Raw genomic sequence first — 15,998 nt, 5'->3', positions numbered from 1 at the left:
TTACAATTTTCTGTATCCCCGACTAAAAATAGGCGTAATACAGCAAAATGTTAACCAAAGTTGTTTGTTCTAATATTTAGAACACTCAACACTTCTGTTTCATACACGAGTGGAGCAGGTTATCCATTTGAGCGTGGGATTTTTGACAAGCAGTCAGACTGTGTGGATAATCACAACCATCAGAGTTCATTATGTGCAGCGGAGTGGTTTGCCTGCCTAGCTCTGTGTTTCCAAAAGAAAGGGTGGGCAGTCAGCATCTCTGGAAGCAGGCTGTAGGTAGCTTAGCCCAGCGGAGGAGTTATTTTATTTTCCTTTTAATTGTGTTTGCAAGATGTACGTTTGAATGAATGCACACACCTAGTGAGATCTATAGCCGCTGTGGATAGATGCTAACTTTGATGGCATTTAGGATGAAGGGTAATTTTTGCACTGCATGTTATTTTGTGTGTGTGTGTGTGTGTGTGTGTGTGTGTGTGTGTGTGTGTGTGTGCAAATGCGTTTCTCTGTGCACACGGCTCTAGTCTTAACTCCAGTCACTATGGAGGGATATAGGGCTATTTTATTTGTCCTGACGTTAATCGCTGGGAGCAGACAGCAAAAGCCCTGTAATCCAACAGCAATCACCGCAAGGCTGATTGATAGCACAGGGACAGAGAGAGAAAGACAGAGAGACCAAGAGATAGACAAGGAGAGAGAGGTGAAAAGGTAGATCTTTGTTATTGTGTCCTTCACTGAGTTTATCACTTACTGTTTAGGAGAGGAAAATAACAGAGACATAAATCTGATGGATATCGAACTGCTAGGCTGGGTTTAAACAACTCTGAGATCTCTGCACTCCTTTCCTCTCGATCCTCTTTCTCTTCCTCCTCTCCCTCGCACACAGACACACACATGCATGCAAACAGGAAGACGAAAAAGAGAGCTGACCTTTGTAAGATTTGGAGTTGTGTGTGATGTTGATGCTGTCAGAAAGACAGTGAAACTGGAGGAGTTGACATTTAACTCCACTATATTAACTGACCCTTCTCAGGAACTGGAGTTCAGACTGGGTGCATTACAAAAAACAGGAATACCAAAATGCCAGAATATGAAAGTAACTCATCATTTAAATAATTCTTAGGGGTAAATTCACAAGTTTTGTTTTTTCTCTTGTTTTCACGTTGACTTCTGATACATTATTTTAATACTAATTTCAATCTTTAGCTCTAACCCAAAAAACAGTTGAAACTGGTCACTGGTTCAGCTACAGCTCTCCCTCCCCGTCTTTAACTGTCTCTTCTTCTTCTTTAAGTGTACATGTTTTTGTTGTTTTAGTGGCTATTTTCATTGGGTTGTACCGTGGAAGAATTTTGATCCGCTTCCAGATATCTTCCTCGCTTGTCTTCTGATGAAAACCCACTCCAATTTCCTCACCCAGAATGCCCTGAAAAGATTTTCTTGTTTACAGAGTCTCACAAGTCGCCTTTATTGTGCCACGAAGGATGGCAGCTGCATACGCAAGCAACATTTTGAGTCCACAAAGAAACTGAGAAATGGGCAAAATTGCAGAAAAGGCACTAATATTTAAGAGTGTTATTTACTCTACTCATTCGCCACTTTTTATGAAGTGTTAGTGGACGCATTTGTAATATTAAATGCTGACGTATGTAGTCTTTAATTTCTTTTTAATTGTTCTGTGGTCATCTAGATTGGGGTTGGGAAGAGTCAGCAAGGAAGGATGAAAAAGAAGTATACAATCAGGGAAATGACAGTTAGGAAGAAAAAAAAAATTTGAATGTGTTCAGCGTTTAAAGTTTTTAAAAAGCTATTGACAATAAATTAGTTATATTGATAAAATAAACTTGCCCTATTGCCAAAATGTCATGGGCAGACAAAATGCTGTTAGCAGTGGTAGTGAAGAATTGCCTCGAAGTAGCGCATTGGCATGTAAACAAATTAAGGTGATACTTGTCTGTGTTTACCACTTAGGATGTTGCAGCTAAATAGCCAATTAAAGGACTAGTGACATTACCAGTGTTCCCTGAATGTTATTTTGAACAGTCATTGAACAAACTAATAAGGAGGCGTGAGCCCAGATTTAAAAGTGAGATAAGAGTAAACTGGTGTGAGCCACACGTGCAGCCCTTTGGTGTCACGGATGCTACTTTTGTACAAAATGAGACGTTTGGCAGATTAAAGCAAAAAACAGCAGAAACTGATATATTAAGGTGTTGGCTCACCACCAGAGCTGCTACCAAAACTGCTTCGTTGCACATTGACATTGATTGTCTGAAACTCTACTGCAGGGAAGAAAGCACCCTCTAAATGATAGTCCATCATCTGGTGTTTTGATGATTGTAGTGGAGAGTGCTGTCAAACACATCAGTCGAAAATCTCCTGTAGGTGTAGAGGATTATGCATTTAGAGGAGGCCTCTCCATTTTGCTGAAAGCCTTAAAGGTGTCAAACTGACAGAATATCCTCTGAGATTAGTTTCTTAATCTGTACCTGAAATGGTGTCTCTCCTATCTGATCTTGAGAATATGTGTTGGAGAGTTACATCAGACTTACCGAAGATAGATGGCTAGGCACGGTGAATTTTTATAAAGATGCCCTTCCTCGTGAGAATAAACTTAGGGACTGGGCGACAGGATGGCAGCAACACATCCTTACCATCTATGAGGTTTTGTTCCATAAAATTTATGATCCCAGAAGAAACTTAGAAGGGTCTTCAGCAATCTTGTCTGAAAGCATCCAAATTGGTGCCAGGACCCATGTTTCCCAACAATGCAGCGTATTTGTATGAGTCCTCTTCACTTCACCCCTCAGTGGATTTAATGTGGATGATTAGTGACTAGATTAAAGGAAGACAAAAAAAACAAAAGCATGTTACTGTGGTTATAAAACACTCCTACATTACGTAATATTAAAATAACAGTATGACTATATCCTGTTAACCCCCAGGTCTGGCACTGTGTCTGTGTATGTATGTATTGATGCAGAGAGTGCTTAACCACCACGGTCACCTTTGACCCCCCCGAAAAAAGAAATGAAGCGCACTCATTTATATTTCAAGTATGCTGTGTAGCTTGCAGCTGTATGAACAAGCAGCTTGTTTTACTTTTGTGCTTGTCAGGCCGTAGGCATATTTGCCATCTAATCCTGTCCTATGTTGTTGGTTGCAGTCGTGCCACCTCATTACAGGTGAAGGAGAATATGTGTTGTCATTGTGAAACATAAAAAATGCCTCATAGCTTGTAAGTTGTATCGATGGCTGTATGTGCCTACGCTATTAGTCCCGGGCTGTGAATGGATGTCACATAGCACAGGTATGGAATAACTTTGCAGGCAAATAGCAGAATATAATAAATCTTGTTTATGCTCATATTTTCTTTAACCCAAACCCTGCTTCTTCTTTGGATAGTGTTATTATTTCTCCGTGGCCATGTCCTCACATGTCGCCCAGCTTTAACTTAGTTGTGCCTTGATATAACTTTCAAGGTTATGGGCCTCATCTATACTTAAATGACCCCATATGCTAGAGATGGAAGTACAGTGTGCCCTGGACAAAAGGTTCAGCCAGAGGAAGTTATAATGGAGGGGAGGAGAGAGGGAGATGAAGTGAGAAAATATAAAGAACAGAGGGGTTGAGAAGGTAGAGGATAGAAATTAAGGAAAGGTCAACAGAGGACATGAAAGAAATGGGGGTTGCAGTAGGAGGGAGAGGGCCATCCAGTTTGATAAGGAAATGTATTTTCAACTCTTCTCTTCCTCCCTCTGTCTGTCTCTAGCTCCGCCTGGCCCTTGTCTTCTTACACTTATTCCATCACTCCATGAACAGCCATTTCTCCCTAACTACTGCCAGTCAGACCTCCCCACCCATCGCCATGGTTTCTTCTTCCATCTCTCCCTCCTTTATTTCTCTTTTCCTTAGGCTGGTTTCTATTGCTTCCACTTGTTTTCCCACATCATCTTTCTTTTTTACTTTTAATCCTTCCATTTGTCCCCCCCCTAGTTCGGTGGCAGTCTCCCGGTGCAGTGGTTGAGCCACAGGGACCCGCTGACAAATCGATACATCACTGTAATTGTGTGGATGCTTTAAGCATCCACACTATTGAGTTCCTGTTTCTCTTTATTCTTTATTATTATTATTCTTCAAGTTGCTTCCGTACACTTTTCGCCGTAGAACTACTTCCACAATTTTCAGCCGATTTTCACCGTTCAAATTTTAAACTATTCTGCTATTTTTGCTCTTTCCGGCTATGACTTTTGCTATTTTTTGCTATTATACTTTTTAAAATATTAAGCTTTTTTCCTTTAATTTGTCCCATTGAAATGAATGGGAAACTTCAGCAATTCTGCTAAAATTTGCTTGTTTTTGAAACTTAACTACTTCCTCATACTTTCACCTAGAACAACCATTCAAATTTTAAAATGTTCACAAATTATTGGGCTATTCAGGTATGATTCAGCTTTTTCAAATCTTTTACTGTTTTACTTTTATGCCTCTTAAAGTTTTGAGTTGCAAAATTGTGATTTTTCACAAAATACATGTGTTGTTATGGTTGCTATGCTCTTGGCTTCCAGTGTGCCACTGAAGGTTTTGCAATTTTCACTTCATGTCCGAACAACTTCCTGCTACTTGCTCAATTTTCACTCAACTTCCACAAATTATACATCAAAACGTAGGTATTTTTGCTGGCTTTCAGAAAATGTCACCATCATTGTTGTGGGATTTATAGAATTTTGGCAAATCTCCTCAGACTAACACAAGGTCAGAAAACTCTCCATATAAAGTCAATGGAGAGTTTGTTCAAAATCACCGCTGCATTTCTGTAATGAGAGGCATATTCGAATCGTCATATCTCCTTAACGAAGCAAAGTTAAGACATGAGGCTTGTCCCGGTATATCTTCAGACACTCGTGACGCTCACAATTCAAGAATTATTTTCTCACCTATTACCGTTCTGAAATGAGTTGGACTTGTTTGAGGGTAGGAAATTTGTCCTTCGCTCAGATTTCTTCAGATTTCAAACTGTGGAAATGAACCACTTTTTTCTCTCGTCATAACTTTTTGTTGGATTTCCACAGAGACCTGAAAATTTCCATGATTGTTCACCAAACCCTGCTGTCTCTTACGGTGAAAGAATGATATCGATACTCCAAATAGATTTAGAGTTAGAAAGCGTTGTTTGAGGGCAAGTCAAGGCAGTTTTTGCTTCGCTCTACTCAGTTATGGTGCATTAGAAGTCAAATATCTTTAATAATTCATATTTTAATGATAAATTGTAAACACTGGAAGATTCCCCCATCTCTTCTGAACAAAACGGTGTAAGAATGACCGCTCTAGCCCCTACGGTTAGGAAATTATTTTCATTTGTTTGAGGGGAGTCGTCACTATGAGAAATAGGCTGCAATAATCCTGTGCCTCTCTGTGCTGCGTGTGTAAAAAGAGGCACATGTTTTGGCGGGAAAAAGTACACAGGCTCTCTGATTGGTGGATTCAAATTCAGCAGCTCCCAGGCTGACCTAGAAACTTACTTCTCTCTCCCTGTGCATTTTTTTGCTGATTTTTTCATTTAACAAGTATATTTGAGGGACCCTCAGCATGTTCAGCATTTTTTCAGCTGTCCATTTTGCTTTTCCAATTTTTCTGTTTAACTTATTACTATTGTGCTAAATAATACTATTTCTGCTATTTTATAAGATTTGTGCCTAATATAGTATTTCTGCTAAATTACAATATTTCTGCTTTTTATACTATTTGTGCTAAAACATAGTATTTCTACTAAATGTAGTATTTATGCTTAATCATACTATTTCTGCTTTTTATGGGATTTGTGCCTAATATAGTATTTCTGCTTTTTATAGGATTTTTGCTCAAACATAGTATTTCTACTAAATGTAGTGTTTATGCTTAATCATCCTATTTCTGCTTTTTATAGGATTTGTGCTTAATATAGTATTTCTGCTAAATTATAGTATTTCTGCTTTTTATAGTATTTGTGCTAAAACATAGTATTTCTACTAAATGTAGTATTTATGCTTAATCATAGTATTTCTATATATTTCTGCCAGGTCCCCAGGCAGCCAATCCTCTGTGAGGACTGAGAAATTCAAATTTTCAAATCAGGGCCTGCACGGCTTCCCAGCCAATCATATATGTGTCCTGAGGCATTCAAATTTGCATATTGGGGCCTTCATGGCTTCTAAGCCAGCCAATCATATCTGAGGGCTGAGGAATTCAAATCCACAAATCAGGGCCTGCACAGCTTCCCAGCCAGCCAATCATGTATGTGGGCTCCAGGTATTCAAATTTGCATATTGGGGAATTCGTGGCTTCTAAGTCAACAAGTCATCCATGTCATATATCTCTAAAGATTTATATTTTAATGATAAATTGTCAACACTTGAAGATTCCCCCATCTCTTCTGAACAAAACGGTGTAAGAATGACCGCTCTAGCCCCTATGGTTAGGAAATTATGGTCATTTGTTTGAGGGGAATCCTCACTATGTGAAATAAACTGAAAGAAGCAGGTCTATGTCTCTGTGCTGCGTGTGTAAAAAGATGCACCTGTTTTGGCGGGAAAACGTAAACAGCCTCTCTGATTGGTGGATTCAAATTCAGCAGCTCCCAGGCTGACCTAGAAACTTAGTCCTCTCTCCCTGTGTGTGTGTGTGTGTGTGTGTGTGTGTGTGTGTGTGTGTGTGTTTAGTGGGAGAGAGAGGACCCTGCCCTTATTTGACAGCATGTCATTGTAGGATTTAAATTGAACATAGTTAGACTGGTTGACTGGATTAGAGCCTGTGTTTGTGTGTCCCTCTGTGCATTTGTGTTTCAATAAGTTATTACTATTCTGCTAAATCATAGTATTTCTGGTACTTTTCGGTACTTGTGCTAAATACAGTATTTCTGCTAAATCATACTATTTCTGCTTTTCATAGGATTTGTGCTTAATATAGTATTTCTGCTAAATTATAGTTTTTCTTCTTTTTATAATATTTGTGCTAAAACATAGTATTTCTACTAAATGTAGTATTTATGCTTAATAATAGTATTTCTATATATTTCTGCCAGGTCCCCAGGCAGCCAATCCTCTGTGAGGACTGAGACATTCAAATTTTCAAATCAGGGCCTGCACAGTTTCCCAGCCAATCAAATAAGTGTCCTGAGGCATTCAAATTTGCATATTGGGGCCTTCGTGGCTTCTAAGCCAGCCAATCATATCTGAGGGCTGAGGAATTCAAATCCACAAATCAGGGCCTGCACGGCTTCCCAGCCAGCCAATCACATATGTGGTCTCAGGCATTCAAATTTGCATATTGGGGAATTCGTGGCTTCTAAGTCAACAAGTCATCCATGTCATATATCTCTAAAAATTCATATTTTAATATTAAATTGTCAACACTTGAAGATTCCCCCATCTCTTCTGAACAAAACGGTGTAAGAATGACCGTTCTAGCCCCTACGGTTAGGAAATTACGGTCATTTGTTTGAGGGGAGTCGTCACTATGAGAAATAGACTGCAAAAATCCTGTGTCTCTCTGTGCTGCTGCGTGTGTAAACAGATGCACCTGTTTTGGTGGGGAAAAGTGCACAGCCTCTCTGATTGGTGGATTCAAATTCACCAGCTCCCAGGCTGACCTAGAAACTTACTTCTCTCTCCCTGTGTGTGTGTGTGTGTGTGTGTGTGTGTGTGTGTGTGTGTGTGTGTGTGTGTGTGTGTGTGTGTGTGTGACAGAGAGAGAGAGAGAGAAAGGCTTTTAATGGGATGATCTCATTCTAAGATTTAAATTCAATATATTTAGACTGGTTGACTGAATTGGATCTTGTGTGTGGGTCTCTCTGTGCATGTGTGTTTCCTCATGTGTACATATTTGTGATTGTGTGGCTGTAATAAATGTTTTTGCAGATTTTTGTCATTTAACAAGTATATTTGAGGGACCCTCAGCATGTTCAGCATTTTTTCAGCTGTCCATTTTGCTTTTCCAATTTTTCTGTTTAACTTATTACTATTGTGCTAAATAATACTATTTCTGCTATTTTATAAGATTTGTGCTTAATATACTATTTCTGCTTTTCATAGTATTTGTGCTTAATATAGTATTTCTGCTAAATTTAGTATTTCTGATTAATTATAGTTTTTCTACTAAATCATAGTACAGTATTTCTGCTTTTTATGGGATTTGTGCTAAAACAAAGTATTTCTACTAAATGTAGTATTTGTGCTTAATCATACCATTTCTGCTTTTTATAGGATTTGTGCTTAATATGGTATTTCTGCTAAATTATAGTATTTCTGCCAAATTATAATATTTGTGCTAAAACATAGTCTCAATTTAAAATTACAATATTCATAGTTCATCACAGTGTCTCTGGTAAATCACAATATTTCTGCTCTGTTGTACTATTTTTCTAAATCATAGTGTTTCTGTAATGTTTAAGTATTTTTGGCTAAATATATTCTTTCTGTTATCTTATACTATTTCTCCTAAATTCTTGTATTTTTGAGAAGTTATCATGTTTCTGGTAAGTTACAATATTTCTGCTAAATTCTGCTATGCTATTGTATTTCTGCCAAGTATTATGTTTCCTCTAAGATATTGCAGTTCTGCTAAGTTATTCCATTTTAGCAAACTTCTTTTGCTTCTGCAAAGTTTTTACAATTTCTGCAACTTTTCAGCTTTTTCAGCTACTTTTTGCATACAGCTTCAGCTTTAAGCATCCACACTGCATTTTCGCAGGAAATGCAAATTTTTCTAGTTAATTCTGCCGACCCTCAAAGTGTTTAACGAGCAGTTCCAACCCCCTCCTCCCTTCTCTCCTCCGCCTTGCACGTGGGTTTTGGTGCAGTCCAGTTCAGTGGTTAATGGTGAGGAGGCATCCATGTGCAGCGAAGTGCTGCCACTGTTAGGTGAGGGACAGGAGATGATACAGTTGAAATGTGTGGGTTTGGAGGATGAAGGCAGATTGAAGGTGTTTGGGGTTAATCTGAGAAGCTCTCTGGGTGAAGGATTGGTCCAGCTGGTTAATTAGAATGGGTAAAGGGTAGATGTAAAATGTGTGGCCTTGAGAGAAAAGAACCATGTGCCAGACAAAAGTTAGAAATGTATGTGTGTGTGAGTGCTTGTGTGCAAACTGTCTGTATGTGCTGTTAGTTACAGCTTTTCTTTGACTCAACATCACTCAGTTCTGTCTTCAGCCTGGTCCTGCGCTAGAAAAAAGGGGTGCTCGCCCATCACAGATGGTGGGAATCACATTAAGCAAAAGTGAAACAAAGGAATTGATGTTCAGAAAGATTCCATTAGCAGAGTATTGGCAGGAGGATCTTTAAAAAAATATCAGATGTAAGTAAGGTGAAATGATAATGAAGTAAAGACCAAGTTCAAGGTCAAGTTCAAGTTCAAATTTTATTCGCCACATGCAGGTTGCCCTGCAGTGAAATGAACCCGCCCCCCGACCTTACACACACAACGAAGACATCACATGGGGATACAAGTCAGAGAACGGTTGCATCACAGAAAAACCACTGAAATGTACACTACTATGGGAAAAGTACAAGAGGAAAAAAAGAGACCTCTACTCATGCTGGGCTACAGGAGGACAGCATGAGAACAGGAAACAAAAAAAACTCCTCTGCACAGAAAGCACATAAATGTCCACAGTACAACATTATAGAGCACGTGACCAGCAACAGGGTTGGGTAGGGGATAAGGAGTAATCCCAGGCAACACAGCGGCCATCCTGCCACTGCGCCGACTCTCCAGCGCGGGCCCAGACCCGCCTCGTGTTCCCAGGAGGCAACAAGCAACAAGACCAGAGGGCAGAAAGACAACTACACTCTCTCACTACTTCATTAGGTACACCGGGTTGGACCCAGTTTTGCCTTCAGAAACGCTTGAATTCTTTGTGCAACACATTCAACAAGGTGCTGAAAACATTCCTTGGAGACCCTCAGAGATGTTGGTATATTAACATATTATTAACAGATTAACATAATAGCCTCGTGTTGATGAAGATTTTTTATTTCATCATTGTCGAGGCCATTTGAGTACAGTGAACTCTTTGTCATGTTCAAGAAACCAGTCTGAGATGATCTGAGCTTTGTGACATTTGCACGCTATCCTGTTGGAGGCAGCCATCACTTCAGCAGGTCATCTTGACCGCGTCTAAAGTAGAGTTTAGAGTTTTCTGCCATGTGATTGGCTGAATAGCTATTTACGTTAATGAGCAGGTATACCTAATGAAGAGGACGGTGAGTGTATGTTAAGAGAGTACAGAAGGCCAGAGAGCAAAGGAGAGATGAGGTGATACTGGGTGATATAATGTGTTTATGAGCCCGGGCTTGGTTTTTGTGTGTGTATGTGGTGAGTATGGGAGATATTATGGATAGTGAATCATTAATATCAGCAGCATAAGACACTAATGAATAACACGGGGATATATTGCTTCTCTCTCCTCCTCTCTCTTACTCTCTCTCTCCTGCAGTGGATTTGTTTCTTCTGGCTTTAATGAGAAACACCTGTTAGAGCTCCTCGTTAGGCATCCCTTGCTCAGACCCCATTAGACTAGTTTCTCTCTGCAAAGTCTGTCTGTGTACGTGTATGTGTGTTAATGTAAGCTGATAAATTATAATGCATTCATTTATAAAATGATCCAGTTTTGAGGATGACATTGCCAAGTGTAGAATACAAAAGGTAAAAAAGTTTTAGTTTATAATGTTAAATTAAAAATGTCAAGAGGAAAAAAGGGGGATGTGCATATGCATGAGATTTTGCAGTAGAGGAAGGTTTAAGTGTATTTGCTGTTGTTTTTATTTATGTGAGAGGGGAAATGGGAAATGTATCGGCGTTTTAATGCATGTAATTGCTTTCCCTACATGTACAGCTGTGTATTTAAACAGTGATTATATTTTCCAGCAGTGCTGGGGATTAAAGTTTGAAATTCAGCAATTATACCACAGTTATGAATTCAAAGAACATTATGTTGCTTTGCTATTTTGAGTGAAGCTTCAAGTTTGATGGAGGGTTTAGTTTAGCCTCTGCATTAAGTGGACAGGCTGATTTTACCTTGGCAACAGGACTAGATGTGTGGGGAGACAGGTTCCACAAAAACAAGAGAGAATGTGGACTCCTGGTGTCAAGTCCAATGCAGACATTACCTGTATTGAAAAGACATTTCACTCCTATCCAGACTGTGTAGGACATGACTTTCAGGCTTTTTCACGTCTCCAAGAGAATGCAGGACACCTTCTATGTGCCACTCATTCGTCCAATATTTGGTTAAATGAATAACTACTATGTTCAGCAAATAAATAAATATTTCACCCAATCAAAACACAATAAGAATATTCTGCAGAATGGGAAATGCTTACATTTCAGCCATTGTACCTCTGTAGAACAATGATGATGATGTTCCTTTCAGCTCTGCAGCCTGGTCAAGTATCATTGTCTCCACACTCACACAGAAATATCAACATGCATCCTTTTTATTAGATTTATAAAGCTGCAGATATGCCTCATTGTGTTCAATCAGACTCTCATTCTTTGTGGAAATGGGTACATGTGCAGAAGCTTAAGTTCCACTGCCACAATTATCCACGAATGGATGTGAGATTGACTAACAAGGGTCTGTTATGCACAGCTGCGGCTATTTTTAGCATATGTTCAACTAATTCATCATGTGTACCTGTAAGCCATCACAGTGGTGTCTCATCATCATTACTAAATGTCAAAAAGATGATTAGTCTGTAGCGCTCATATTGGAAAAAGAGAAGTAATGGCTTAAATGTTAATAAAAAGCATGAGAACATCCATCCATCCATGTTCCTAACTGCTTATCCAAGTCAGGGTTGTGGGGTGGGGGCAGTAGAGCCCTTCAAAAATAATAACAGAATCATTGAAATTGGCAACAACAACCACCTAAGGTATTACTTTTTCAATGAGAAATTTGTAATGGGTAATTGCTTCATTCTTTCCAAGTCACTGTTTGTGTTATTATGAGTGTGTCAAGACTGAAACAGTGGGGTGTGTGACAGACTGATATATTGGGTATGATGTTCCATATCCCTCCCAAAGCCAGTTGGGTTCATTAACTTCAGCGTGATGATGCTGCTGAATGCTGGTCTGTATGACACAAACAAGAGCTGTAGCATATTACCAAAGAAAATGGTCCTTTCTGGGGAAACTGGTATTACCAGTGTTGAGTGTTGTATATGAAAGATGGGACTTATGGTCTGAAAAGTTAAATATAAGCATTCATTTCTTTAAAAATGCATTATTTCTAATAGCAAGTGGGGCAAGAAGCTGAAGAAATCAGATTGTGTAAAAGTCTATAGGAATATGACCCTTGGTTTAGTTGTTTTGTGACATCAGTTAACAATTTCCTGATGAGCTTATGGTCTCAGTTGCTAGTTTGAATTCTTAGGCAGGGTTCACAGGAGCACGTCTGAGGCTTCAGCAGCCTTGCTTCTCATTAATTTTAAACAGAGCCTGTTGCTGAACTAAATTATGGATCGACTGCTTTGCTTGCGCTGAAAATCAAGAGGAATTAAACTTCTGAGCACCTAGTCAAATCATGTTTATTCAGATGGTCTAGCACGGCTGTTGGCCAGTGAAATCCTGTTATGTGAATATTCTTGGAGGAGGGGGATCAAACTCATTTAATGTCATGTGCCACATGCAGCCCATTTTGATTTTAAACGTGCTGGACTAGTGAAACTCCTCTCTCTGTCAGTGTAAAGAAGTTTAGTGACATATTTAAAATCCCTGAGATATGTTAATACTGACTAGCTTGCATTGTGGTGATTGGTTATTATTGCTACGACAGTCGTGCCAGCAAAGATGGTGCCAAAGAAGCAACACATGTTCCGCCTCAATCCTACCTTACTGAATATAATGTTCTTTTAAAAAAACATTATCCTTTTAATTTATTAATGTACATAGTATAAGGTAGGCTTACCCTCAATATTGTATGAGCCTATTGTGTGATGTCCAATACATTACATCTGATTTCAAAATACCAAGATGGTGATGACCAGATCCACATTGGAAGTCTTCATTGACCTGAGTGCGATGCCATGTTGGCCATGTCCATCTCTGATAAAAATGACAACACTGAGGGTTGTGTAATATAATCAGACACAATACTGATATGATGGATTCAGTTGTATTTTTTCCATTTTATTTTATTTTCCGATTTGCTTTTTTTTAAAAAGACAAAAAAAACAACAACATTTCTCAGTTTTCCTGTTGTTCTTCACACCATTTCACTTGTTGTTGTTTTTTTTTTACCAGTTATCCCAAAATCATGTATTTTAATCTTCATTTGGTCTTTAGTCCCTCAGATTCCTTCATTTGTGGCCTTTAAAAAATGTGTTCTCTTGCATTGCTTCACTGTTATGGTCCAGATTTGTCTCCAATTGCTCGTTTTGCCTTTCTGACTCTTTCCTAGTCCATACCCACAAACACACACACACACATTCCTCTAGTCTGCCACTTAGAATTATGTGTGTGTGAGACTGCCAATGAGGTGATTAATGACTTGTTTGTTTGTCGTTCTTACTATATCCATTCCTTTCATCTTAATTAAAGATATAGCTGCTGATTTGGCAGGACCCACCCGTGTAGTGCTGTTTATACAGCTGATACTTACAATACAGTCTATGCTGTTCACTGTTCAGCTGAAATTCTACAGTAATTTGATGATTTGATGTTTTGCAACTCACTTTTTAATGATTACTTTTGTGTAGTTCAGACCTTCCCAGAGTTTTAACAAAGCTCCCTGTGAATATACATCGTCTCTCTGTGTGCAGAGTAGCGTTTGTGATAGTTCACATGAGTATTTGTGTACCTGTATGTGTTTGTTGCCTTTATTATCTTTCCTTGATATTCTTGCAGATGTTTTAGCATAGTTGGATCCACCTGGATTTGACAAACTTTCAGGAAACTTTTGGGAGATTTTGAAGAAGAAGAAACTAAAAATGTCGTTGAAATCTAAACCATAAAGAAATCTCTGCTGTATCCAAAATATAAAAGTGACACTGAATATTTAAGGCCATTTTGATTTTTGATTTTGATTTTGTCATTTATGATGCTTCTCAGAAAAACGTGCATATTATAGTTGGTCAAATTCATTGTAGCATAATCATTACAAAAGCCTTAGAAATGGGTCAGTGAGCTGACTGTTGTGTGCATGGTGCTAATGCATCTAAAAAGAAAAGAAAAGTTTACGATACAGAAATGTCCAACTTCTGAGAAATATGTATGTTTATTTAAACACCTGATACTTAGTTGGGACTCCTTTACCTCAGCTTACCTGTATCATTGTGGTGTAGCATGGCAGTGATCAAGTGATCAGCTTGTGGCATTGCTGATGTGTTACTGAAGCATAGCAAGCTTTAAGAGCAGCTTACCTCTCGGTAATACCCCATAGATTCTATTTGAGGTTCAGGTTAGGTTAGGTGAGTTGGCTGGCCGATCAGTCAGCAAACTGCTTGAATGCAGTTTTGAGACTGTGGGTAGGCGTGAAGTTCCTTTTGGAAAAGGAAACCAGCAACTCCATAGAGCTTGTCAGCAGATAGAAACATGAAGTGCTTTGACATCTCGTGTTTGAAGGCTGCGTTGACTCGGACAGTGCACCAACCATCACCAATACCAGCAAAAAAACTTCATGCTGAATTTCTCTTTGGATTCTCCACAGACCGGACTTTAATTTCCAAATACACTTTGGACCACTGAGAAACAGCTATTCTTCTCTTTAGCCCAGGTAAGATGCATCTGACAGTGGTTCAAGAGTGCTTTGATATTAGGAATGAATTCCCTTTCCTGAAGATGTCTCTGTGTAGTAGCTCTTGATACACTGACACCAGCTTCAGTTCACTCTTTATGAAGTTCTCTCAAGTTCTTCACTTTACTTTTCTTGATGATCCTCCAAAGGCAGTCATGCCTGTTGCTTCTACACCTTTTTCTAATGAACATCTTCCTTCCAGTCAGCTCTCTAGTAATACACTTAAATACAACATGTCAGCTAACTGCCAACCTTTTCAGTAGAAGTGGGCGAATTAATCTAAATATTCGTACCAACGCTGCCATTGGTATGTGACTGGATTGATACTTTGTTTTTATCCTCCAAGTTCAGTATGTGGCCCACTGAATTAAGGTTAAATCAGTTTCGTTTAGTTTTAGTATACCTCAAACATCCACTATGAAAAATGTACTTATTGTTTTGGTTGTCACTTTTTAAAACTTTTTAATAGACGATAGTCGTAGCCCTAAACAACATAAGTTGACCCAAAGTCTTAACTAATTTAGAAGTGATTAAAATGTGTTCAGAATTTGGCATTTGTATGAGATTAATCTTGTAAATTATGACACACTGCTCTCCCATGCATAAGCTCCCTTTATAAGCATGCAGATATTGGATACTGGCGCTATATTTACTTGGTATCGAATCTCTATCCAAAATTGGCAGTATTGCACACAACTGCTTTTTACCTTCTGTGTCGAGGGCGTCGATTATTGTCATTTGTAAAACCTGCCAGATCAAAAGTCTTCGCCATAATTTTAGTTGAGTGTGCCAAAGCCCACCAAGAGACACTGTTTGAATGTAAAATACTAGATTTCTGATTTTCACAAGCTATAAACTATAATCAAAACAGTTCAACATCTAAACCTAAACATGGGTTGAAATATTTTGCTTTCTGTCCAATTAATACAAAACATATGAAAGTTAATCTTTGTGAATGAAATTAAGAACAAAGTAAGATTTATTTATTTATTTTTTTTACTTTTTTACATGTACTAGTATTTTGGTGAAATCTGGGGCAAAGTTTACAGTCATGGTATTCATTGCAGCATTCACCAAAAAGTTCTGAAGGACGCATTTTGTATTTACCGCTGCTGAAGAGAAACGTTGAGACGGGCTTGAGAATGACCTTTTATTTTCCATCATGTTTTAGTACAAGTCTCAGCTGTTTTGAAATACTCCTGTTTGCTTTGTACATTTGCACGCACCGCTT

The sequence above is a fragment of the Aulonocara sp. 'chitande type north' Nkhata Bay genome, linkage group LG14, assembly GCF_057382095.1.
Source record: "Aulonocara sp. 'chitande type north' Nkhata Bay isolate Kocher_YH1m ecotype deep benthic linkage group LG14, A_spYH_male_GT1.1, whole genome shotgun sequence".
In the NCBI taxonomy this organism is placed as follows: Eukaryota; Metazoa; Chordata; class Actinopteri; order Cichliformes; family Cichlidae; genus Aulonocara; species Aulonocara sp. 'chitande type north' Nkhata Bay.
Note: the sequence above shows the minus strand (reverse complement) of the source record.